General features: G+C 43.6%; 1 pseudogene; it reads right to left on the bottom strand.

Annotated features, from left to right (window-relative positions):
• Positions 1-355: 355 nt before the first annotated feature.
• Positions 356-27,479, bottom strand: LOC123450341 (annotated as a pseudogene).
• Positions 27,480-27,723: the final 244 nt, after the last annotated feature.

Here is a 27,723-nt window from a genome sequence, read left to right on the forward strand (position 1 = left end):
AAGATGCACCGGCACATGACGACCTCGCCGGAGCTCTTATCATGCCGCCGCTTGACATGGATAGTGTCACCATCGAGGAACGAATCCACCGGCCATGAACCTGAAGCAGACTAAATCAAGATATATATCAAAAATCAGATTTAATCCAATCCATAGCAGTAAAATAAAAAGAGTATATGGACACAAAAAACTATTCTACTTCAGGAATATGATGACAAAAGCAATGATCAGGTAATATTGCAAAGGGGAAATCAGTTACGTACCCTGGTGAGAAGCTGGTAGGCTTTCTTCTCGGTGAGCAGCCTCCCTCTCATTTGTCTGCCCTCCTCCCCAATGATACTATGGCCCCCGAAGCTCACGCTCGTCTACTGCCCAGACATCGGTGGCGCTTCACTGGATCTGGATGGACGCGAGCTACTCTCACTGTCGTCTTCACGCAGTTCTTCCTTCTCTTGGAGCAGTGGCATCGGTTGCCCGTGGTGTTGGCCTCCAAGTGTGCGCCGGCGCAGGGCTTCCTCTTGTGCCCGGATAGCGGCGGCTTGCCGGCGGACACCAGGCTGCGGCCCTAGGACACGCTCCCCTCGGCGGCGGTCACCGACGAGAAGAAGGACGTGGACGTCATGGACGTCGCGCCCAACATGGTCAGGTTCGGCTTGGTGAAGTCGAGCGTCAGGCTCTGCGGCTGCGGGACCGGGGCGGCCATCGAAACCGGCGCCACGACGGTCAAAGGGGCTGGCCTGGACGGCTCGATGGCGAGAGGGCGCGGTGGGGAAGGAGGAGGAGCGACCAGAGCTGGAGGAGGCGGCGGCGGCAGTGACTGGATGGCGCCGCGGCGAAAGCGGGCGTGGGTGCGCTCGGGGATCTCGCCGAACAGCTGCTGGTGTTGCTGCTGCGGCACCTTGGAGACCGCCTGGTCGGCGATCTCGCCGAACAGCTGATGGTGCTGCTGCTGCAGCGCCTTGGAAGAGACGCCTCTTGCGATGGTGGAGGCGAGTAGGTCGTACAAGGGCGGCGTGCACGGGCTGCGTGACGGCGATCGAGGCGGGCGCCCGATGGCGATGGGATGGGCAGTTCATTGTGGAACACGACTGTGGGTGCGGCGGCGGCGAGACCGAGAGATAGAAGGGATCAGGAGCGAGAGGTGGGGCAGATCGGGACAAAGGACGTGTGACGGGGGACGGGACTGGGTCGTGGTTGTTTCCTTTTTTCAATCGTGCGGAGGAAGGTTGCGAGCGAACGTGGGAACCTGGGCTGCTCCTGCGATCTTTTTGCGCGCAGGGTCAACAAGGGTTGATGCTCCTCTTTTTTATCGCACGGGAAAGGTGGGATCGAAGGTGGTATCGAGAGGTCGAACCATCGCTGGTTGAACCATCACGACGGCACATCCTGCTTTAATAGTAGAGATTGACCGAGGACTCCCTCGGGTCATGTCTACATAGTTCTCGAACCTGCAGGGTCTGCACACTTAAGGTTCGGCATTGTTTTATGCGTATTTGAGTTATATGGTTGGTTACCGAATGTTGTTCGGAGTCCCGGATGAGATCACGGACATCAAGAGGATTTCCGGAATGGTTCGGAGACAAAGATTGATATATAGGATGACCTCATTTGATTGTCGGAAAGTTTTCGGCATTACCGGGAATGTATCGGGAGTGACGACTGGGTTCCGGATGTTCACCGGGGGGGCCAGCCCACCCGGGGGAAGCCCATAGGCCTTAGGGGTGCCGCACCAGCCCTTAGTGGGCTGGTGGGACAGCCCAAGAGGCCCTATGCGCAGGAGAAGAAAAAATCAAAGGAAAAAAAGGGGAAGTGGGAAAGTGGAGAAGGACTCCACCTTCCAATCATAGTTGGACTAGGATTGGAGGAGGACTCCTCCTCCCCCCCTTCGGCCGACCCCTTGAGGCTCCCTTGAGCGTCAAGGCAGGTCCCTCCCCCTCCCTCCTATATATACTGAGGTATTAGGGCTGATTTGAGATAACTTTGCCACGGCAGCCCGACCACATACCTCCACGGTTTTTCCTCTAGATCGTATTTCTGCGGAGCTCGGGCGGAGCCCTGCTGAGATAGATCATCACCAACCTCCGAGCGCCGTCACGCTGCCGGAGAACTCATCTACCTCTCCGTCTCTCTTGCTAGATCAAGAAGGCCGAGATCATCGTCGAGCTGTACGTGTGCTGAACGCGGAGGTGCCGTCCGTTGGGCACTAGATCAGAGCGGATCGTGGGACGGATCGCGGGACGGTTCGCGGGCGGATCGAGCGACGGGAGGACGTTCCACTACATCAACCGTGTTTCTTAACGCTTCCTGCTGTGCGATCTACAAGGGTACGTAGATCCAAATCCCCTCTCGTAGATGGACATCACCATGATAGGTCTTTGTGCGCGTAGGAAAATTTTTATTTCCCAGGCGATGTTCCCCAATAGATGTGTGGAGTAATAGTAGTAGATGCAGAAAGTATCGATCTACTTGTCTTGGACGTTATGCCTATATGTATGATCATTGCCTTAGATATCGTCATGACTTTGCGTGATTCTATCAATTGCTCGACAGTAATTTGTTCACCCACCGTAATACTTGCGATCATGAGAGAAGCCTCTAATGAACACTATGGCCCCCAGGTCTACTTCACATCATATACTCACATCTACAAAATTACTTTGTTGCACTTTTCACCTTCAGATCTCACCTTGCAAATAATAGTGAAGGGAATGACAACCCCTTTTTCACGTTGGGTGCAAGTTTGTTTGTTTTTGCGCAGGTACATTGGTCCCTCATCTTGATACTCCTACTGGATTGATACCCTGGTTCTCAAACTGAGGGAAATACTTATCACTACTTTGCTGCATCACCCTTTCCTCTTCAAGGCAAAAACCAACGCAAGCTCAAGAGGTAGCAAGAAGGATTTCTGGCGCCGTTGCCGGGGAGTATTCAAGTGAAGCATATCTACCAAGTACCTATCGCAAACTCATCTCTTGCATTTACATTATTTTCCATTTTCCTCTCGTTTTCCTCTCCCTCAATTCTAAAAAACAAAATTTACAAAAATATTTGCCTTTTTCGTTCGCCCTTTCTTTTGTGCACTAGATTATCTTTATGAACTTTTGCTTGAGATGCATGAATCTGAAAATTGTGATGAAGAAATTTATGAAGTGATTCATGAGGGCTCCTTGAATGAAAAGCATGATTGCGATGGTTTCACTATAAATTCTATTAATGTCAATCATGCTAAAAATATGCAAAACCCTAAGCTTGGGGATGCTAGTTTTGCTATGTCCACTACTTGTTGCAATGATCATGATTGGGGTGATGATTTTTCTTATGATCTTGAAAAAAAAAATTAAGCCTCATGATGAATATGATATTGATAATAATGTTTGCAATAATATTGAAAGTGGGTTTGGAGAAGTCATGACTTTAGTTGATGATAATCCCACTATTTTTGAAGAGCGTCAACTTTGCATGCATGTGGATCATGAAAAGAATATCCTATGTGATAGTTGTATTATTGAATTTGAATATGATCCCACATGTAATTATTATGAGAGAAGAAAATATGGTTTTAGAAATTTTCATATCACTAGATCACCTCTCGTTATGTTGAGATTGCTATTGTCTCTTTCTTCTTCCTTGCATATGGTAGCTATTTGTTGTCTTGATAATTTGTTTTCCTATAAAATTCCTATGCATAGGAAGTATGTTATACTTAGATGTGATTTTCACATGCTTTATGATGCTCTTGTTGTGCTTCAATTCTTGTCTTTTGCGTGAGCATCATTGAATTATCAATGCCTAGCTAAAAGGCTTTAAACGATAGCGCTTGTTGGGAGGCAACCCAATGAATAAATTTACTTTTTCTTTTTTTCTTTCTATTTTGTTGTGTCCACACCATCATAATTCTGTTATGATTGTGTTTTTTTGTTTTTTTTTGTGTTTGTGCCAAGTAGAACCTTTATCATTAGTTTTGGTGTTAGTTGTTTGATCATGCTGAAAAAGACAAAAACTTTGTGCTCAAGAAATTATTTTTAGTTTCTATCTAGAAAGAGCTTTTGAGTTGATTATTTTTTCTGCTGATTGATATGCAAATTGCCCTAATTGTCATAATTGTTCAGAATTTTTGGGATACCAGAGGTATACGAAGTATACAGATTGCTACAGACTGGTCTGTTTTTGACAGATTTTGTTTTTGTTGTGTTGATTGCTTATTTTGATGAAACTATGGTTAGTATCCGGGGGTACTAGCCATGGAAAAGTGAGAATATAGTAATATAACATCAATCTAAATATAAATCAATTTTACTAAAGTACCTAAAGAGTTGGTAGTTTGTTTTCTTATGCTAATGATATCACGAGTTTCTGTTTAAGTTTTGTGTTGTGAAGTTTTCAAGTTTTGGATGATGTTCTCATGGACAATAGAATAAAGAGTGGAAAGATCTTAAGCTTGGGGATGCCCATGTCATCCCAAGCCAAATTCAAGGACACCAAAAAGCCTAAGCCTGGGGATGCCCCGGGAAGCCATCCCCTCTTTCTTCTTCAATCCGTCGGTAACGTTACTTGGAGCTATATTTTTATTCACCACATGATATGTGTTTTGCTTGGAGCGTCGTGTATTATAGGAGTCTTTGCTTTTTGTTTTGTCGCAATCATCCTTTGAAAGTGCGTTATATCGACTAGAGGGGGGTGAATAGGAGATTTTTAGAATTTCATCGCTCAGGAAATTCCTTTTGAGGAAATTCCTCACTTATGACTAACTTACAGTGGAAACAGTTACGGATCAGACATGCAAACTTTAACAATAGCTGGATTACAGAGTGAAGAATGTGAAAACAGATTGCACAGTAAGCAGGCATGCAGAATACAGGTGATGATTAACTCAAGTGAAGAATTTGGGGTTGAGGAAATTCAAAGAAAGTCTTCAGCAAATTCTTCAAACAGTCACAGTAAAAGTCATCAACACATAATACAGAGAAAGTAAAGAGTTGAGGAATTAGAACCCGGTTCTTGGTGAAGACAGTTGTTGATGACCCAGTTCTAACTGCTGTGACAGTTGTACATCTGGTTTGGAGCGGCTTGGTATTGAAACCAAAGGGCACCCAGTCCCGGGACACACAGTCCCTACCGTATTCTCCTTGATCTAAGGACACACAGTCCTCGCCCAACACTCGTGGTAAGTCTTCAGGGCAGACTTCCAAACCCTCACAAACTCGGTCACCCGGCGATCCACAATTGACTGCTGGATTGCTCTAGACCATGACGCCTAACCGTCTAGAGGATGCACAGTCCTCAAAGGTAAAAGGCTTCAGTCCCACACAGGAACAACTTCTTCAGTGATGCTCAATCACTAGGTTTGGTTTGTGGTTTCAGTGGGTGGTGTATTTCCTCACTGATGATTTACTCTCGAAGGCTCTGAGGAATTTGGGTTGCTCTTATGACAAGTGTCAGTTTCTAACGGAGCAGCCAACCAGCTAGTGGTTGTGGGGGGTGGCTATTTATAGCCTGGGAGCATCCCGACATGATTTGACATTAATGCCCTTAAATAATATGACCGTTGGAGTGGATAAGACCAGTGACTTGGCGTGGTTATCGAAACGGTCGGGACCCTCAACTGTGAGAGTCCTCATGTCACTCATATTCCTCACTTGAGGCTTTTGGTACGATATGGCTTGGATTGAGCATCATGAGGAAATTCATTCCATAGTGTTACTTTGACCCCTTTAACAGTACGGTGTTCCTATTCATCAAATGCGAAGAAAGTAAAACAGAAAACGTAAATCTTCACGCTTCAATTTCTTCAGAACGATTTTCTTCAGGAACCACCGATCTTCTTAATATCAATATCTTCATGAGGAATATCAATTTCATCGCAGATTCCTCGCGATTCATTTCTTCAGCTTCAGACCAAATTCTTCAACTGAAGACATATATTTTTAGGGGTCGATATTCTTCAAATATCTCAAACTCCTCAATGACTTATAGATCTTGTGTACACTTATAAACACATTAGATACTTAACCTATAAGTCTTCAAACCACCAAAATCACTAAGGGGCACTAGATGCACTTACAATCTCCCCCTTTTTGGTGGTTGATGACAATTAGGTTAAGTGTTCAACAGGGATCAAAAAATATGAAGTGTAAATACTCATTTGAGGAATTTGAAGACAAGATTTACACAGACTCCCCCTGAAGATGTGCATACCTTGAGGATTCTGCTTTTATAGCAGATGCACATTGATGATTTATATCATGGAGATCTCCCCCTGAATCTTGTAAATCATGCATACATATAACATATTATATGAAGAAAATGAAGATGCATGATGGCAAATGGTATCTGATGAATTCCAGCATGCGTGCATTAAAACTTGAGGAATAAGCATGCGAAGTAAAACGTTCAAAAGCGTCAGATTACCATCGGGCTTAAGTTACAACTCATTACATAAAAACTTCAGAAGAGCCAAGAGTTTGTAACTTAAATATAGTTCATAGGCCCCAAAAATATCCCGCTTGAAGACTAACTCTCGAGTTTCTCCCCCTTTGTCATCAAGTGAAAAAAAGGGACAAACTGAGGACTAACGCCCGTGAAGACTTCATTTCTTGGCGGTTGATGAAGATCCGTGACGCTTCTTGGGTGTAGTCTTCTTCCTTGGGCCGGTTGCTGTGTCGAGTTGTTCCTCATCAGATTCGGCGGTGCGGAATGAAGAGAAGCAGCTGTCTTCAAGATCTGGCACTGGAATGGGCCTGAACTTCTTCTTGGGAGGCCACGACCAGTCAAAGTCCTGCTCAAAGTTCATTTCTTCAAGCTCAGTCTGGGTCTTCAGATGTGCAAGGGTAGCCCAGGTGCGATCAAAAACCTCATGCAGATAGTGATGATTAATCTTCACAGAGTTCTGGGTTTCAGTGAGGGTTTTCAAAATGGCACCAAACTGGCGTTTGACCCATTTGTGATTGTGATCCACCTTCTGATGAAGACTGAGGAGAAGTTCTCTGGTGGTTAGCACTCGAGGAGGAACAAGGCTTGGTGGACGAGTCTCAGTTTCGTCCCATGAAGAATATGCGACTGGCTCTTTGAACTGACCATCAAGGGGCCTGCTGCCTTCGTCGGTCACAGACTTTCCTTTTCCCTCAATGGGCTCGAAAGCCTTCTTGTTGACCCGGATAGGAGGCATATAACCAACATGGTTTTGGAAATCAGCGTGGAAGTTGATGCATGTCCTTGTCTTGATGAATCTCATGATCCATGGGGCATAAATTTTGTGATCAAAGGGGCACATGGCATTGTCGGCCAAAGTCCTCAAGAAGAAATCATGGATATTCATAGGAATACCGTGAATGATGTTGAAGAGGATATTCTTCATGAGGCCGACAACATCTTCTTCATCGTCATGGCCTTTGATTGGCGCGAGCACACTGCAGAGAATGCGGTAGACAGACCGGGGTGTGTACTTGAGCTCAATGTGGTTCTTGAGGGTTTTCCTGCAGCCAAAGGCTTCATGAGGACTTCCATCATTCCATTTGGCAGCTCACGCTCACCATAAAGCTTCACTGCCCCGTCTGAGGGAATTGGTACGGGCAGTTCTCTGAGGAGTTCAGAAGCAGGAGCCTTGTAGTGAGTGTTTTGGGTCATCCAGTCGAACACCCAAGTGTTGATGTCATTAGCGTTGCCAGAGATGTGCAGAGTTGCATAGAACTGAAGAATAAGCTCACTATTCCAGTCTGATATGTCAGAGCACATAGGGAGCAAACCTGCATCGTGGAGTACACTGAGGACTGGTTCCAGGCAGGGTATTGCTTCAAGCTCATCATGAGGAATGTGCATGTGCTGGAATATCTTGTTGCGTCCAAAAAGCACAGAAGCATAGTAGTTCATCTGAGTCCTTGTCCAAAACTTCAGATGCCTCATTTGAGGCTTGTCATAAGGGTTCTCTCCGATGAAATACATGCGTTCCTCAAAGAAATCTTCTTTCTGAAACTTTGGCCGCTTCGAGAATGGCTGGCGCTGAACTGGCTTGATATTGTGCTGAGGGAGGGGAAACAACCATTGCAGTCTCTGGGTTGAGCACAATGAATTCATTGTCAGGGGCAGGAACATTTTCTTCAGCATTTTCCTCAGGTTGAGGAATTTCATCAGCTGGTATTTCTTGCTCTGGCTGAGCTTCAGGCTGAGGAATTTCTGCTTCTTTCTCAGCTTGAGGAGTTTGGTCAGCCTGTTCAGAATGAGGAGTCTGCTCAGAATGTGCATTTTCCTCAGCTTGTTTTTCTTCAGCTGGCTTTGTGGCAGAAGCAGATTCATCAGCTGTTGCAGCTGAAGCTTGAGCAGTCTCTGTCTGAGGAACATGAGGTTTAGGACTGTCATCAATCTGGATCTCCTCATCAGTATGTTCCTTAGAGACAACATCCTTCATTTCCTCATCTGCCCTTGTAGTTTGGTCACCAATGACGACCATTTCATATGAAGGTGCAACATTTAGAGGCACCAGGTCCAGAGGGGCAGATTCTTCAGTTTCCTTGAGGCGCTTTGCCTCTATCTTTTCTTCTGCTCAAGAAGCTTTTCTCTTCTTTGCTTCCTTCTCAGCAGCTCTTGTCTTCTTCGCGTATGATGTAGACGGAATTATCTTCTTCACCTTTGAAGCTTTTGGTGAAGGTGTTCTTTGATGAAGCAGCTGGATCAGGAGCAGTTGCATCAGGGGTTGCAATTTCATCAGTTGCAGTCTCGGTGATGATTTCTTCAATGGCCGGCTCATCAGCACGGCGCTCTTGGTGTTGTTCCTCAGCTTGAGGAATTTCCTCCTCATCAGGAGATGCATCTTCTGGGTGCTCAACCAGGGGCTGAGGAGTTGGTGCTGGTGGTGGGTGTCGTTTGTTGTAGTCATCAACAGCACTAGTGGCTAGCTTGATGAAATTGCGCTTGGTGCTTTTGCGGTCTGACAATTTGTCACACTTGTCAGTCAAGACCTGCAGTTCTGCCTGGGTTGACACCAGTGCTTCAGGAGTCAGCTTGAGGAGATTTTGCCTGAGGAATTTCTCCTTTTTGGCCTTTGCAATCTTTGCCTGCTTGGCCTTCTGTTCCTTCCACTTGGCTTCGTTTATGAAGGTGGCCACCATGTGGCTGATGCCAGGAGGAAGTTTCAAATCATCAATGGGTGTGTTTGGGTCTTCATACCATACATTGATGAAGTCGAGGAGGACCTTGGGGTCCATTGCCAGAGGAATAGCACTGCCTGATGCTTGTGCTACCCGTTCTTGCTTGTTTCTGATGATGGCTTGCGGGGTTTCATCATCATACTCATCACTTCCCTCTGATGCAGACGGGATTGTGATGAATTTGCTGGGGCTGGGCAGAGGTGCACGTTCCGTAGTTGCCAAAGTCTTCACAAGTGGTGTTGAAGACTTTGTCTCCGAGCTTGTTGCAGCTGGGAGTGAGGAGCTGGAGCTGGCTGTCTTAGGCTTCACGACATTCTTCTGTACTGGCTTTGGAGGTGGAGCTGAGGATTTTGGTGTAGATGAGATGGGTGCTGAGGGTTTTGGCGCTGATGGTTTTGGTGTTGACGGTTTTGGAACCGAGGGTTATGGAGCTGAGGGTTTTGTGACAGAAGCCTGTGCAGACTTCTCTTGAGGCTTTGGAGCCTTTGGCTTTGTTGGCGCAGACTGCATTTGAGGAATCTCTGAGCCTGAAGTTTCTGCTGCTGAGGATTGAGCAGCACCGGAGGCAGCAGCTGAGGATTCATTAAATTTCTTCACTGCAGCTTCAGCTTGCTTCTTGAGCTTGGCCAGATGCCTTTCTTTTTCATCTGGGTAGTCATCAAGTGTCATAAGACTTGAGGGATGTGCTACTTGATGATCCTCAAGTGGGGCCCTTCTGCCAGGAGGCTTCAAAGCGAATTTCTTCGCATATTTTCGAGTCACAAACCTGTACTCCTTCCATTCCTTGGCCCATCTGCGTTCAATCTTCTGCAGCCTAATCTTTCTCTTGGCCATTGTCTCAGGTTCTTCATCAGGCGTACAATAGTCCAAGTATATGTCCTCAGGAATATCAGAGCTGTGTTCTGCTCCAGTTTCTTTCCTCCCTTCTGTTTCCTTTCTTCCTCCATTTTCTTCCGACGAGGAATTTGCTGATGATTTTGAACTCTTGAGGATTCTGATGAGCCTTGAAGAGTTTCTTCCAGAAACGCTGCAAATGAGTTAATGTGATGAGAACCGAGAGATTCATCAGCTGACATGTGTGTACCTATGAACAGATTATAGTTGCGAGGAATTTGGAGAGGTCATATGCGTTCTCAGATTTGAAGAAAATGAAAAAGTTTGACAGTTTGAGGAATATAACCAGTGGTTGAGGAATTTGCCTAAGCATACTGTTCTTGGGTTCCAGAGTTGTACAGATCCGAAAATTTGCACAATTGAGGAATCTCGTGAAAACCTTAGATGCTTAGCTAGTTCATCAATGATTGTGGTGATAGATAGTGTTTGAGGAATCATGTGCACATCGTATCTTGAAGAAAAACAGATTTCTCATAGAAGGGGTAAAATTTCAGATCTAATCTGCTGTAAAAATGGTATATATTTACCCTGGACGGTGAGAACGAAGAACACAGACAGTAGTGTTGGAGAGGCTCTTTGTTCGAGTGTCCAATGCACCCTAACTTGGCAGCAGAGGACGGCTACGGCGGCAGCGGACGTAGATGTTCCGACTCCGGCGTGATCCTGGCGGCGAAAAGGTCGAGGCAGTGAAGCTCTTCCTTACCGGCGACAAGACAACCAGCGGTGGCGCTAGGGTTCGATGGAGAGTGCGATGGCAGGAGAGCGATGAGGCGAAGAAGAGGATACTGAGGGGGGAATAAGGACCTATTTATAGCCCGAAAGTTACTGTTTGGCGCGAAAGTTTCGGACCAAATAGCCCCTGCCTCTACGTCTCCGCAGGACACGTGTAGCTCCCGTATGATGCGGTGGAGATAGTGGAGATCGTGGTTATCCGATCGTGGGAAGTGGGGGTTCAGTTACTGTTCTTTTAAAGAAAACAATTTTTGAAGATTTGAGGATTTTCGTTACAAAATCATCAGCTGACAAGGATGCGGTGAGGATTTTGAACAAAGTTTCAAGTAGAACGCATATGAAGAATTGAATAGACTAGATAAGTATAGCATAGAGGGAAAGTAGGGTCCGATCACATTCACTTAGCAGAAACATCAACTTGAAGAAATAGCAATAAGTGAATGCTGTTGAGGACTAGAAATCACAGTCTACCTAGGCAAATGAAAGTCATCAAGTGTTTTTTAAGATTTTGTAGTAGATCATCACAATGAAGAACAGCTGTTTTGAAGAAAAATGCATTGTGAGGAAATTGATCATTTGAAGAAAATTAACTTGAGGAATTTCACATTGGGCGGTGGCGTTACCCACCATATAAGAATGTTGATTACAGACGCCGCGTACAATTGTCGTAGGGCCTTGAGAATCAATTTCTTCGTTAATTTCTTCACATTCAGAGTGACTTTCTTCATCAGTTGAAGAAAATCGTTTCATCATGTGTTGCACATCTAAGTCATCAACTTTGCATAAGTGTTAGGATGTGTGCATGTTTTTACAAAACATTTGAAGACTCTAAGATATTTAGCTCACACCGCAACTTGCAAAACCTTTTCTCATCCAAGGGCTTAGTGAAGATATCATCCAGTTGATCATCAGTCTTCACATGGTCGATGAGGATATTGCCCTTGAGGACATGGTCCCGAAGAAAATGATGACGAATCTGGATGTGCTTGGTCTTCGAGTGCTGTACTGGGTTATATGCAATCTTGATAGCACTCTCATTGTCACAGTAGAGAGGCACTTTCTTCATGTTGATGCCGTAGTCCTTGAGGGTTTGCTTCATCCATAGCAATTGAGCACGGCAAGAACCAGCAGGAATGTACTCAGCTTCGGCAGTGGAGAGTGATACGCAGTTCTGCTTCTTTGAGACCAGCAAACTAGTGATCTTTCGAGGAAATGGCATGTGCCAGAAGTTGACTTGCTATCCACACGGTCACCAGCATAGTCTGAATCAGAATACCCTACCAGATGAAGATTGGAGCCCTTGGGATACCATAATCCTAGTGTTGGTGTGTGAGCTAAGTATCGAAGAATATGTTTCACAGCCTTATGGTGTGATTCCTTCGGTTTTGCTTGAAAACGTGCACACATGCAAACACTAAGCATTATATCTGGCCTAGATGCACATAGATACAATAAGGAGCCAATCATAGAACGGTATACCTACTGATCGAAATCTTTACCATTTTTATCAGTGCCGAGGTGGCCGTTGGTAGGCATTGGAGTCTTGGCACCTTTGCATTTGTGCATGTCAAATTTCCTCAAAACATCCTTGAGGTATTTCTCCTGTGATATGAAGATTCCATTGCTTTGTTGACGAATTTGAAGACCTAAGAAGAATTTCAGCTCCCTCGTCATGGACATCTGATATTCTTCACTCATCATGTAGGCAAATTCATCACTGTATCTTTTGTCAGTACAGCCAAATATGATATCATCAACATATGTTTGACATACAAACAGCTCATTATCATAGGATTTTGAGAAAAGAGTTGGATCGAGTGAACCAGATTTGAAGCCTTTCTTCATGAGGAATTCCTTCAATGTATCATACCATGCCCGAGGGGCTTGCTTGAGGCCATACAGAGCCTTTTTGAGTCTGAAGACTTTGTCTGGATTCTTTGGATCCTCAAAACCTGGGGGCTGAGCAACATATACTTCTTCCTCAAGCTTACCATTGAGGAATGCACTTTTCACATCCATTTGATATAAGGTGATGTTATGATGATTAGCATAAGCAAGTAGAATTCGAATAGCTTCAAGTCTAGCAACAGGTGCAAAAGTTTCATCGAAATCTATCCCTTCAACCTGGGTGTAGCCTTGGGCTACAAGTCATGCCTTCTTCCTCACCACTTGACCGTCCTCATCTTGCTTGTTTCGGAAAATCCACTTGGTGCCGATGATGTTGTGCTTGCGAGGATCTGGTCGTTTGACGATCTCCCATACGTCATTCAGTTTGAATTGAAGAAGTTCGTCTTGCATGGCTTGGATCCACTCCGGTTCCAGAAAAGCCTCAGCTACTTTTGAGGGTTCTGTGATGGATACAAAGGAAAAATGCCCACAAAAGTTAACTAAGTGTGAAGCTTTTGAGCGAGTGAGAGGACCTGGCGCGTTGATGTCGTTGAGGATTTTGTCAAGTTCTACTTCGTTTGCAATCCTCGGATGTGCTGGTTGAGGATTTTATCTGGGCTGAGGAGGTGGTGCTGTTGCAATTTCCTGAGGAGCATCTTCTTGGTTTTTATCAGCGATGGGGATCGTTTCTTCACCAATTTCCTCAGTGGGGACAATGTCTTCAGTAGGCTTAAGCTTTATCGCTTCCTCAGGAGACAGCTTATCTAGATCAGAAGGCAATTGCTCTCTTTGCGAGCCATTAGTTTCATCGAACCGCACATCTACAGTCTCAACAACTTTGTTGTGATAGTTGTTGAAGACTCTGTAGGTGTGCGAGTCCTTTCCATAACCGAGCATAAAACCTTCATGTGCCTTAGGTGCAAATTTTGAGCTATGGTGAGGATCTCTAATCCAGCATTTTGCACCGAAGACTTTGAAATAACTTACATTGGGTTTCTTGTTAGTGAGGAGTTCATATGAGGTTTTCTTGAGGAATTTGTGAAGATATACCCTGTTGATGATATGGCATGCAGTGTTGATTGCTTCAGGCCAGAAGCGACGAGGAGTCTGATATTCTTCAAGCATAGTTCTTGCCATTTTAACCAGAGTCATGTTCTTTCTTTCGACGACACCATTCTGCTGAGGAGTATAAGGAGCAGACAATTCGTGAGTAATACCAAGTTCATCAAGATAATCATCAAGACCAGTGTTTTTGAACTCGGTTCCATTATCACTCCTGATATGTTTGATCTTGATGCCGAAGTTCGTCGAGGCCCTTGAAGAAAATCGTTTGAAGATTTCCTGCACTTCAGTTTTATACACTATAATATGCACCCAAGTGTATCTGGAATAATCATCAACCATGACAAAGCCATATAGAGATGCTGCATTGGTTAGTGTGGCATAGTGAGTAGGTCCAAATAAATCCATATGAAGCAATTCGAATGGACGTGTAGTGGTCATGATGGTTTTGGAGGGATGCTTGGATCTGGTCATTTTCCCAGATTCACAAACACCGCAGAGATGATCCTTGAGGAATTTGACTGATTCGATGCCGATGACATGCTTCTTCTTAGCGAGCGTGTGCAAATTCCTCATGCCTGCATGACCTAGTCTTCGGTGCCACAACCATCCTTCTGAGGTTTTTGCTAGTAAGCAAGTGGCTGGTTGAGGACCTGTAGAGAAATCAACAATGTACAGATCCCCTCTTCTTACACCTTCGAAGACTTTGGATCTATCAGATTCCATGATGACTACACATCTATATCTACCAAAGATAACAATCATATCAAGATCACAAAGCATTGAGACTGACATAAGGTTAAAACCAAGGGATTCAACAAGCATCACTTTGTCCATATGCCTATCCTTGGAAATAGCCACTTTGTCAAGTCCCAATACCTTGCTTTTACCTTTATCAGCATATGTGATTTGCTTTAGAGGTGATGGAGTTAGTGGCATATTCATCAGTAAGCTTTTATCACCAGTCATGTGATGTGTGCAGCCACTATCGAGAACCCACTCAGTATTTTTGGGTTTGTCATCCTGCAAATGAATTAGTACAGCTTACCATCTCCTATACTTCAGATTTGAAGAATATGATACTAATTTCATCAGATCAGTAATTTCATCATAACAGAAATGTAAGGACGTGTGAAATATTTATATTTCATCAATCATTAGCTTGCGTCCTATCAAGCATTTCTTCAGGTCTCCAACAAATTCTTCAGATGATGATTTTCATCTGGAGACCTGACCTGCTGAAGTGATTAGTTTGATTTCTTCACCACCCACATCTGAAGGGGTGGCAAAGCGTTCATCATCCTGCAAGCACCATATGAGAAAGGTGGCATTGAAGCTAATGCACTTCTCTTAACAGTAGGGGGATTAAAGTACTCATATGAATATGCAGAGAACTGGTTTGAGGATTTATGAACATAATGATTTGAGGAATAACGCTCATATTCATATTCCTGATAGTTTCCCTGCATGTTAGACGCATAAGCATGGGTACGAGCATAATTTTGACCAATTGAGGATTTTGATCCTCTTGAAGACTTTGGTCCTCCTGAGGAATTTGATCTGGGTTCAGATTCTTTAGAGGTGGTGTCATGAGGACATTCACCTGAAGATTTTCAAGACAACTTTTGGGAACCCAGATTTTCTTCAGAGGAGGGCCATTCCTGCAGTTAGTTCCAACATATCTAGCAAATACTTCACCAGAATGATTTTTGAACAGTTTATAGTTGGAGTCAAATGACTCACCCGAGGAATAGGATAATTCACATGAGAAGCCAGTTAGATTAGATGGATCAAAAGGAGGCCCAGTAGCAGCAACCCATGAGGTTTTGGGATACTGCTCAGGTTTCCAATAAGTTTCATCAGCATTTAATTTCCTCTCAAAGGCAATTCCTTCTTTCCTCGGGTTCCTGTTCAAGATATTGTTTTTGAGCACATCACAAAGGGTTTGGTGTCCTTTGAGGTTTTTGTACATGCCTGTCACGTACAATTCCTTCAACCCTGCATTTTCATCAGTAACATTTGTGTTTTCCTCAAGTGAGGAAATAGACACAACAGGTGCAGTTGAAGAATTTGTAGCATTCCATGATTCTGGTGAGGAATTAGCAGTTTCTCGTTCAATGCATTTAAGACATGGAGGAATAAATTCAACATGACTAGCGTTGATCTGTTGAGCTAGTAATGAATCATTTTTCCATGCGAAGATCATCATGAGACATCCTCAGTTTCTCAAGATCAAGCTTCCTTTGAAGAAATTCGTAGGAAAGCTTCTCATGATCAGTGAGGAGTGTATCATGACGATCCTGAAGATTATCAAATCTAGGCTGAAGATTTTTCATGTCATCGGCGAGGATTTGATTAAGATTCATTTCATCATTCAACAGATCATCACTTTTGTCTAGCAGTTTTTGAAGTCTTTCCAGAGCAGTTTGTTGTTTAGTGGCAATTATAGGAAGTTTACTGTAACTGGGTTTCTTATAATCATTATGTTCACAGTCACTTGAATCAGAGGTGGAGGCATTATTTGATACCTTTGAACCTTTTGCCATGAAGCAATAGGTTGGAGCGATGTCATCAGCATAGTCATCAGTATGGATGGTGCACTCATTTTCTTCAAGATTGAAGATTGACTTGCAGACGAAAGTGGTAGCTAGTGCAAGACTAGCCTGTCCGGATTTTGAGTCTTCTCCACAGCCTTCTTCTTCATCACATTCCTCTGATTCTGCCTCGGAATTCATTTCCTTGCCAATAAGTGCCCGAGCCTTTCTGAAGCTAGTCTTCTTGTGTGAAGAGGACTTTGAAGATGAGGATTTTGAAGATTTCTTCTTCTTCTTCGAGTCATCAGAACTGTCATCCTTGTATTTCTTCTTCTTTGATTCCTTTCCCCAGCGGGGACAATCAGCAATGTAATGACCTGATTTCTTGCACTTGTGACAGGTCCGTTTCTTGTAGTCCTCAGATGCAGATTCTGATTTTCTCATGTCTCTTCTTGATGATTTACCAAACTGGCCTCGTCGTGTAAATATCTGGAATTTCCTCACAAGCATTGCAAGCTCCTGACCACATTCTTCAGGGTCACAACTGTTGTCATCTGTGTCTTCTTCTTCAGATGAGGAAATTGCTCTTGCCTTCAGTGCACGTGGTCTGGAATAGCTTTCTCCATATAGATCTCTCTTTTCTTCTAGCTGGAATTCATGAGTATTTAGCCGTTTGAGGATATCAGCTGGATCTAGCATCTTGTAGTCTGGTCTTTCTTGAATCATCAGAACTAGAGTGTCAAATGAAGAATCTAAGGATCTCAACTGTTTCTTCACAACTTCGTGATTAGTGATGTCTCGAGCTCCTAGTGCTTGCAGTTCATTTGATATGTCAGTGAGGCGATCAAAAGTGTCTTGGCAGCTTTCATTGTCATGTCTCTTGAAGCGATTGAAGAGATTGCGAAGAATATCAACACGAGAGTCACGTTGGGTTGATACTCCTTCATTTACCTTGCACAGTCTCTCCCAGATCAGTGTTGCAGAGCCCAAGGTACTTACTCTTCCAAACTGGCCAGGGCTCAGATGACCACAGATGATGTTCTTTGCTTGAGAATCGAGTTGCTTGAATTTCTTCACATCAGCTGCAGTGACACTGGCAGAGATGATGGGGACTCCATTTTCCACAATATACCAGAGATCATTATCAATAGCCTGTAAATGCATTTGCATTTTGTTCTTCCAGAAGGGAAAGTTCTTTCCTTCGTAGGTAGGACATGTTGCAGTCACCTTAAACATGCCTGCAGTCGACATAACTAAAACTCCAGGTGGTTAAACCAAAATCACACAGAACAAGGGAGTACCTTGCTCTGATACCAATTGAAAGTGCGTTATATCGACTAGAGGGGGGGTGAATAGGAGATTTTTAGAATTTCATCGCTGAGGAAATTCCTTTTAAGGAAATTCCTCACTGATGACTAACTTACAGTGGAAACAGTTACGGATCAGACGTGCAAACTTTCACAATAGCTGGATTACAGAGTGAAGAATGTGAAAACGGATTGCACAGTAAGCAGGCACGCAGAATACAGGTGATGATTAACTCAAGTGAAGAATTTGGGGTTGAGGAAATTCAGAGAAAGTCTTCAGCAAATTCTTCAAACAGTCACAGTGAAAGTCATCAACACATAATACAGAGAAAGTAAAGAGTTGAGGAATTAGAACCCGGTTCTTGGTGAAGACAGTTGTTGATGACCCAATTCCAACTGCTGTGACAGTTGTACATCTGGTTTGGAGCGGCTTGGTATTGAAACCAAAGGACACCCAGTCCCGGGACACACAATCCCTACCGTATTCTCCTTGAGCTAAGGACACACAGTCCTCGCCCAACACTCGTGGTAAGTCTTCAGGGCAGACTTCCAAACCCTCACAAACTCGGTCACCCGGCGATCCACAATTGACTGCTGGATTGCTCTAGACCATGACGCCTAACCGTCTGGAGGATGCACAGTCCTCAAAGGTAAAAGGCTTCAGTCCCATACAGGAACAACTTCTTCAGTGATGCTCAATCACTAGGTTTGGTTTGTGGTTTCGGTGGGTGGTGTATTTCCTCACTGATGATTTACTCTCGAAGGCTCTGAGGAATTTGGGTTGCTCTTATGACAAGTGTCAGTTTCTAACGGAGCAGCCAACCAGCTAGTGGTTGTGGGGGTGGCTATTTATAGCCTGGGAGCATCCCGACATGATTTGACATTAATGCCCTTAAATAATATGACCGTTGGAGTGGATAAGACCAGTGACTTGGCATGGTTATCGAAACGGTCGGGACCCTCAACTGTGAGAGTCCTCATGTCACTCATATTCCTCACTTGAGGCTTTTGGTAGGATTTGGCTTGGGTTGAGCATCATGAGGAAATCCATTCCATAGTGTTACTTTGACCCCCTTTAACAGTACGGTGTTCCTATTCATCAAATGCGAAGAAAGTAAAACAGAAAACGTAAATCTTCACGCTTCAATTTCTTCAGAACGATTTTCTTCAGGAACCGCCGATCTTCTTAATATCAATATCTTCATGAGGAATATCAATTTCATCGCAGATTCCTCGCGATTCATTTCTTCAGCTTCAGACCAAATTCTTCAACTGAAGACATATATTTTTAGGGGTCGATATTCTTCAAATATCTCAAACTCCTCAATGACTTATAGATCATGTGTACACTTATAAACACATTAGATACTTAACCTATAAGTCTTCAAACCACCAAAATCACTAAGGGGCACTAGATGCACTTACATCCTTGATGCACAACTTTTTGAGAGGGACATGCACTCATCGTGAATTTGCTAGAATACTCAATGAGCTTCACTTATATCTTTTGAGTTAGGCAATTTAGCTCGCATGTGCTTCACTTATATCTTTTGAGCTAGATAATTTTGCTCTGGTGCTTCACTTAAATCTTTGTAGAGCACGACGGTGTCATATTTTGAAGAAATAAAAATTCTCGATCTTCACTTGTATCTTTTTAAGAGTGCTCTCTCTAAGTAACTTGGTAATGGGCGTGTGCTATGAAAATAGTCTTAAATATGATAGGCATCCAAAGAGGATATAATAAAAACTTTCATATTCAAGTGCATTGATTAGTAAGAGAAGTTTGATTCCTCACAATTAGTTTTGAGATATGGATATGGTAATATTAGAGTCATGTTAGTAGGGTGTTGTGAATCTAGAAATACTTGTGTTGAGGTTAGTGATTCCCGTAGCATGCACGTATGGTGAACCGCTATGTTAGGAAGTCGGAGCATAATTGATTTATTGATTGTCATCCTTTGTGTGGCGATCGGTATCGCGCGATGGTTAACACCTACCAACCCTTCCCCTAGGAGTATGCGTTTAGCACTTTGTTTCGATTACTACTAAAACTTTCGCAATAAGTATATGAGTTCTTCATGACTAATATGAGTCCATGGTATAAATGCACTCTCACCTTCTACCATTGCTAGCCTCTCTAGTACCGCGCAACTTTCGTCGGTGCACAAACCCACGATATACCTTCGTCGAAACAGCCACCATACCTACCTATTATGGCATTTTCATAGCCATTTCTAGATATATTGCCATGTAACTCCGACCGTTCCGTCTCATGACATGTGTCGTCACTTTCATATTGCCATTGCACGATCGTAAGATAGCTAGCAAGATGTTTCAACGTCGTACGCTAAGCTAGATCGTTGCACATCCCGGTACACTACCGGAGGTATTTCATATAGAGTCATCATTGTTCTAAGTATTGAGTTGTAAGTAAATAAAAGTGTGATGATAATCATTATTAGAGCATTTTCCCATGTGAGGAAATAAAAAAAATAGGCCAAAGATGCCCACAAAAAAAGAGGCCAAAGAGCCCAAACAAAAAAATTGAGAGAAAAAGAGAGAAGGGACAATGCTACTATCTTTTTCCACACTTGTTCTTCAAAATAGCACCATGTTCTTCATGAAAGAGAGTCTCTTGTTTTGTCACTTTCATATACTAGTGGGAATTTTCATTATATAACTTGGCTTGTATATTCCAATGATGGGCTTCCTCAAAATTGCCCTAGGTCTTCATGACCAAGCATGTTGGGTGCACACCCACTAGTTTTGTTTTTGAGCTTTCACACACTTATAGCTCTAGTGCATCCGTTGCATGGACATCCCTACTCATTCACATTGATATCTATTGATGGGCATCTCCATAGCCCATTGATACGCCGAGTCGATGTGACCATCTCCTCCTTTTTTGCCTCACAACCTCCACCACACTCTATTCCACCTATAGTGCTATATCCATGGCTCACGCTCTGTATTATGTGAGAGTCGAAAAAGTTTGAGAAAGTAAGAGTGCGAAAACAATTACTTGGACAATATCGGGGTTGTGCATGATTTAAATTCGTTGTGTGGGGATGATGGAGCATAGCCAGACTATATGATTTCGTAGGGATAACTTTCTTTGGCCTTGTTATTTCAAAAGTTCATGATCACTTTGCTAGTATTCTTGAAGTATTATTGTTTTCATGTAAATAGTAAACTATTGTTTTGATTCTTACGGATCTGAACATTCATGCCACAAGAAAGAAGTTACAAAGACAAATATGATAGGTAGCATTCCACATCAAAAATTCGGTCTTTATCACTTCCCTACTCGAGGACGAGCAGGAGATAAGCTTGGGGATGCTTGATACGTCTCCAAGGTATCTATAATTTTTGATGGTTCCATGCTATTATCTTGTCAACTTCGGATGTTTTATATGCATGAATATGCTATTTTATATCAGTTTTGGGACTAACCTATTAACTCAGTGCCAAGTGCCAGTTTCTGTTTTTTCCGTGTTTTTGACCTTTTTCAGAAAAGAATATTAAAAGGAGTCCAAACGGAATAAAACCTACGGGATGATTTTTTCCATAACAGAAAATACGCAGGGGACTTGAGAACCAAGGCAGGAGACCTCGTGGGAGGTCACAAGCCCCCTAGGCGCGCCCTAGGGGGGAGCGCGTGGCAGGCTTGTGGGCCCCACGTTCCTCCTTTGCCCTACCTCTTTCGCCTATAAATTCTCTAAAATCCCGAAACCAATGAAGAGAGCCACGAAAATACTTTTCTGCCGCCGCAAGCTTCTGTCTCCGCAAGGTCCCATCTGGGGACCGTTCTGGTTCCCTGCCGGAGGGGATTCAGACATGGAGGGCTTCTTCATCAACACCATTGCCTCTCTGATGATGCGTGAGTAGTTCAACACAGACCTTCGGGTCCATAGCTAGTAGCTAGATGGCTTCTTCTCTCTCTTGGATCTTCAATACAAAGTTCTCCATGATCTTCATGGAGATCTATCCGATGTAACTTTCTTTTGCGGTGTATTTGTCGAGATCCAATGAATTGTGGATTTATGATCAGATTATCTATGAATATTATTTGAGTCTCCTCTGATCTCTTATATGCATGATTTCGTATCCTTGTAATTCTCTTCGAGTTATGGGTTTCATTTGGCCAACTTGATCTATAATTCTTGCAATGGGAGAAGTGCTTGGTTTTGGGTTCATACCGTGCGGTGTCCTCACCCAATGACAAAAAGGGTAGCGAGGCACGCATTGTGTTGTTGCCATCAAGGGTAAAAAGATGGGGTTTATATCATATTGCATGAATTTATCCCTCTACATCATGTCATCTTGCTTAAGGCGTTACTCTGTTTGTTACGAAATCAATACACTAGATGCATGCTGGATAGCGGTCGATGTGTGGAGTAATAGTAGTAGATGCAGAAAGCATCGGTCTACTTGTCTCGGACGTTATGCCTATATGTACGATCATTGCCTTAGATATCGTCATGACTTTCGTGATTCTATCAATTGCTCGACAGTAATTCGTTCACCCACCGTGATACTTGCTATCATGAGAGAAGCCTCTAGTGAACACTATGGCCCCCGGGTCTACTTCACATCATATACTCAGATCTACAAAATTACTTTGTTGCACTTTTCACCTTCAGATCTCACCTTGCAAATAATAGTGAAGGGATTGACAACCCCTTTTTTGTGTTGGGTGCAAGTTTGTTTGTTTTTGCGCAGGTACATTGGTGCCTCATCTTGATACTCCTATTGGATTGATACATTGGTTCTCAAACTGAGGGAAATACTTATCACTACTTTGTTACATCACCCTTTCCTCTTCAAGGGAAAAACCAACGCAAGCTCAAGAGGTAGCATCTCTCTACACTGATATCTGTGATTGGAACAGTGATATCATTCTTCAATTTTATGCAACTTTGTACATCTCTGTAGACCCAAAGGATATCAACACTTGGGTGCTAGACTGGATGACTCAGCACACACATTACAAAGACCCTGCTACTGAGCTGCTCCGAGTGCTTCCGGTTTCAATTCCCTCAGAACAAGCTGTGATGATGTATGATGAACGGGAGTTGCCCAACAAACTGATGGAAGTACTCATGAAGCCTTTGGCCAAGGGTCAACCACCAAGAACGACTTTTCTGGTTCAAGACTTGAAGTATGAACCTAGGACTATCTACAAGATTCTGTGCAGTGTCATCGCTCCAATCAAGGGCCGTGATGATGAAGAAGATGATGTAGGAATCATGAAGAATATCCTCTTCAACATCATTCATGGCATCCCCATAAACCTTCACGACTTCTTCCTGAGGACTCTGGCTGACAATGTTATGTCACCCTTCGACCTGAAGATTTACGCTCCATGGATCATGAGATTCATCAGACACAGGTCAGGCATCAACTATCATGCTGATTTCAACAATCACATTGGATATATGCCTCCTATCAGAGTCAACAAGAAGACCTTTGAGCCTGTTGAAGGAAAAGGAAAATCTATCATCGATGAGGGAAGTCGGTTCCTTGATGGTCAGTTTCATGACCAGACACATATTCTTCATGGGATGACACTGAAACTCAGGAGCCGCCTAGCCTTGTTACCCCAAGGGTGTTGACTAACCGAGAACTACTCCTCGGTCTTCATCAGAAGGTCGATCGCAATCACAAATGGGTCAAACGCCAATTCAGTGCCATTGTGAAAACCCTCAATGAGACTCATAATGCAGTGAAGAAAAATCACTACTATCTTCATGAGGTTTTTGATCGCACCTGGGCCACTCTGTCTCATCTGAAGACTCAAGAAGAACTTGATGAATTGGAGTTTACTCAGGACTTCAACTGGTCATGGCCTCCCAAGAGGAAATTTAAGCCAATTCCAGTTCCAGACCTTGAGGACAGCTCCTTTTCTTCATTCCGCATTGTAGAATCTGATGAAGAACAAGAAGATACTGCCACTAGCCTAAGGAGGAAGCCCGTCGCCAAGAATCCTCACGCGTCTTCTTCATCAGCCAAGAAGTGAAAATCTTCAAGGGGCGTTAGTCCTTAGTTTTGTCCCTTTTCATCACTTGATGACAAAGGGGGAGAAATCTGAGAGTTAGTCTTCACGCGGGATATATTTTGGGGCTTATGAACTTTATTAAGCTACAAACTCTTGGTTCTTCTGAAATGTTTTATGTAATGAGTTGTAACTTAAGCCCGATGGTACTCTGACGCTTTTGAACGTTTTTCTTCACATGCTTATTCCTCAAAATGTTAATGCACGCATGCTGAAATTCGTCAGATACCATTTCTCATCATGCATTCTCAAACTCTTCATGTTATATGTCATATGTATGCATGATTTACAAGACTTAGGGGGAGATCTCCATGATATAAATCATCAATATGTGTTTGCTGTGAAAAGCAAAATCCTTAAGATATGCACATCTTCAGGGGGAGTCTCTCTTATCTTGATTTGAAATTCCCCAAATGAGTATTTACACTTCATATTTTTATCCCCGTTGAAGACTTAACCTAATTGTCATCAACCACCAAAAAGGGGGAGATTGTAAGTGCATCTAGTGCCCCTTAGTGATTTTGGTTGTTTGAAGACTTATAGGTTAAGAATCTAATGTGTTCATGAGTGTACACGGGATCTATAAGTCGCTGAGGAGTTTGAAATATAAGATGAATATCGACCCCTAAAAATGTATATCTTCGGTTGAAGAAATTGGTCTTCTCCTGAAGACTTTGATCGCGAAGAAATTGCGATGAAATTGATATTCCTCATGAAGATATTGAAGATGAGGAATTCGGTGTGTCCTGAAGAAAAACGATCTGAAGACTTTGAAGCGTGAAGATTTATTCTTTCTATTTCATTGTCTTCACTCTTGAGTCATAGGAACATCGTACTGTTAAAGGGGGTCGAGCTAACACTTCGGAATGAATTTCCTCATGATGCTCAACCCAAGCCTAATCCTACCAAAAGCCTCAAGTGAGGAATAAGAGATATATGAGGACTCTCAAAGTTGAGGGTCCCGACAGTTGCCGCAACTCGCGCCACATCACCGATCTTATCCACACCAACGGTCATATTATTTAAGGGCATTAATGTCAAATCATGTCGGGATGCTCCCAGGCTATAAATAGCCGCCCCCACAACCATTAGCTGGTTGGCTTCCCTGCAAGAAACTAACACTTGTCATTTAGAGCAACCCAAATTCCTGAGAATCTTCGAGAGTAAATCATCAGTGAAGAAATACCCCAAACACCAAACCACAAACCAAAACCAAGTGATTGAGCATCAATCAAGAATTTTTTTCCTGTGTGGAACTGAAGCCTTTTACCTTTGAGGACTCTGCATCCTCCAGATGGTAAGGCGTCATGGTCTAGAGCAATCCAGCAGTCAATTGTGGATCGTCGGGTGACCAAGTTTGTGAGAGTTTGGAAGCCTGCCCTCAAGACTTACCACGAGTCTTGGGTGAGGACTGTGTGTCCTTAGCTCAAGGAGAATACGATAGGGACTGTGTGTCCTTTGGTTTCAATACCAAGTCACTCCAAACCAGACGTACAACTGTCACAGTAGTTGGAACTGGGTCATCAACCACTTTCTTCACTGTGATACGGGTTCTATTTTTTCAACTCTTTCAATTCCTCAATATTGTATGTTGAAGATTTTCATTGCCACTGTTTGAAGAATTTGCTGAAGACTTTCTCTGAATTTCCTCAACCTCAAATTCTTCATGCGAGTTAATCCTCACCTTCTTACTCTATGCATGCGTACTGTGCAAACTGTTTTTCATAATCCTCGCCTTGAAAATTGCTGTAGTGATACTTTGCACCCCTGATCCTTTGCCGCTTCCGCTGCAAGTTATTCATCAGTGAAGAATTTCCTCAAAAGGAATATCCTCAATGATGAAATTCTAAAATCTCCTATTCACCCCCCTCTAGTCGATATAACGCACTTTCAGTTGGTTACCCCAAGTGGAAGGTGGATAAGTAGTCAGCAACAAGTATCCCTTACACGGAGACTGTAAGGTTTATCGAACCAGGAGGACTCCAAGGATCAACAAGTAGGTGTCCGCTGCCCTGGGGCTAGCAGAAGACGTGGACCTACACACACAACAAATAACTTTGCTCCCAACGAGTACACAGAGGTTGTCAATCTCTTCGGCCTTGTAGTTTGCAAAGGATCAAAACTCAAGCGGGGATAGTGATAGTGATTGCAACGGAAAAGTAAATAAAGCAGTAAATGATGGAGGTGTAAGAAATGGTGGTCATATGGACCTGAGTCACATGATGTTCACTAGTGATGTCTCTCTCCCAAAAGACGATAAACAACTATGCATGGGTAAACGAATTACAGCTGGGCAATTGACAGAATTATAAACGCACCGCAATGCTAATTATGTTTTTTGAAAGTTAGAGGCTCGATAGTAATGGGCAGTACGCCAAGACAAGTAGTTGTTTATTCATCAACATCTACTTACTAATCATCCACCTTGAGATATCTTTCCAGAACATCTCGCTGGTATTAAGTTGCGAGCCCCACCCAAAGTGTAAACTCAAAGCAACGGACAACTACATTAACGAACTATGCGTAAGGTAAACAACCCTTGCAACCATGGTCACAAGCACTGTTGTTTTCTCCCTGGTGGCAACAACACATCCCCTAGTCTCATGTTTGTGTCACTTACGCTAGACATCAGGGGGCATGAACCCATAATCATGCATAAAGCTCCCTCTTGGAGTTACAATCTACTACTCGGCCAAAGCAATACAAAGCAACGGAGAACATGCATGAATCACTAAAGAACATAATATAAAAGGATAATAAAATATATAACTCATAACAATATGAACATAATCTCATAATCCATCGGATCCCAATAAACCAAGCATAGAAAAAGCATGAAAATTACATAGGTGCCTTGATCATGTAGGGCAGCTCACAAGGGCTAATCATTGAAGCACAAGATTGGAGAGAAGACATCACATAGCTACTGGTCATGGACTCATGGTACAAGTAGGACCACTCACGGCACTTCCGGGAAGCGTCCATGGTGGTGGAGAAGCTCCGGGAGGTCAATCCTCCCTCCGGCAGGGTGGCGGGAAGAGGTCTCCTAACGCTCTCGATCTCGGAAGCGCTCCGACGGCGGAACAATGGAGAAATTCACGATTCTGGAACAATGGACAAATTCGCGATTCTGGATATGATCGAAGGGTTTCCGATCAAGGAGGTAAATATAGGCCAAAGGAGGGCGTCAGATGAGGTGGAGAAGCTCCCGGAGGTCAATCCTCCCTCCGGCAAGGTGCCGACAAGAAGTCACCGGACGCTCCCGATCTCGAAAGCGCTACGGCGGCGGAACGATGGAGAAATTCGCGATTCTGTATATGATGGAAGGGTTTCCAATCGAAGGGATAAATATAGGCAAAAGGAGGGCGTCAGAGGAGGTGGGGCCCACCCACGCGGCTTGTGGGCGCGACCAAGGGCTAGGCCGCGCAGGGTGGCTGCCTGGGCAGCCCCTGGCTCCCCTCTGGCCCATCTTCGGTGATCTGAAAGTTTCCGTTACGCTGATTTTTATATATTTTTCTCGGGATTTTTGGGGCTCTCGAAAATTGGGTAAAAGCCCCTGCAAAAAATACATCAGTAGACAAAAACTGGCACTGGGTGCAATGAGTTAGTAGGTTAGTCCAAATATGTGTAAAAAGATATAAAAGTGCAGCAAAACATATAACAATGTTACCCAAAAGATCATGGAACAAGTAGAAATTATAGATACGTTTGGGACGTATCCGCGTGTTCTGCCGAACAAAAAGTTGAGGACAGTCACAACAGCGTGTCAGATACTTCAAGAAAGGAAGAAGGAACAGTTCTAGTCGGACAAAAGCTTACCGCCGGTGCACGGTTACCTCGATGGAACGGCGGCGTGCCGAATGTCCATGCCTCATTGATACGTCCATTTTGCATCATGCTTTTATGTTGATATTTATCGCTTCTTGGGCTGTTATTTCACTTCTCGGTACAATACTTATGCCTTTTCTCTCTTATTTTGCAAGGTTTACATGAAGAGGGAGAATGTCGGCAGCTGGAATTCTGGCCTGAAAGTGGAGCAAATTTGAGATACATATTATGTGCAACTCCAAACGCCGTAAAAATCAACGAGGATTTGTTTCCGGGTTTATAAA

The sequence above is a fragment of the Hordeum vulgare genome, chromosome 4H (assembly GCF_904849725.1).
Source record: "Hordeum vulgare subsp. vulgare chromosome 4H, MorexV3_pseudomolecules_assembly, whole genome shotgun sequence".
NCBI classification, from domain to species: Eukaryota; Viridiplantae; Streptophyta; class Magnoliopsida; order Poales; family Poaceae; genus Hordeum; species Hordeum vulgare.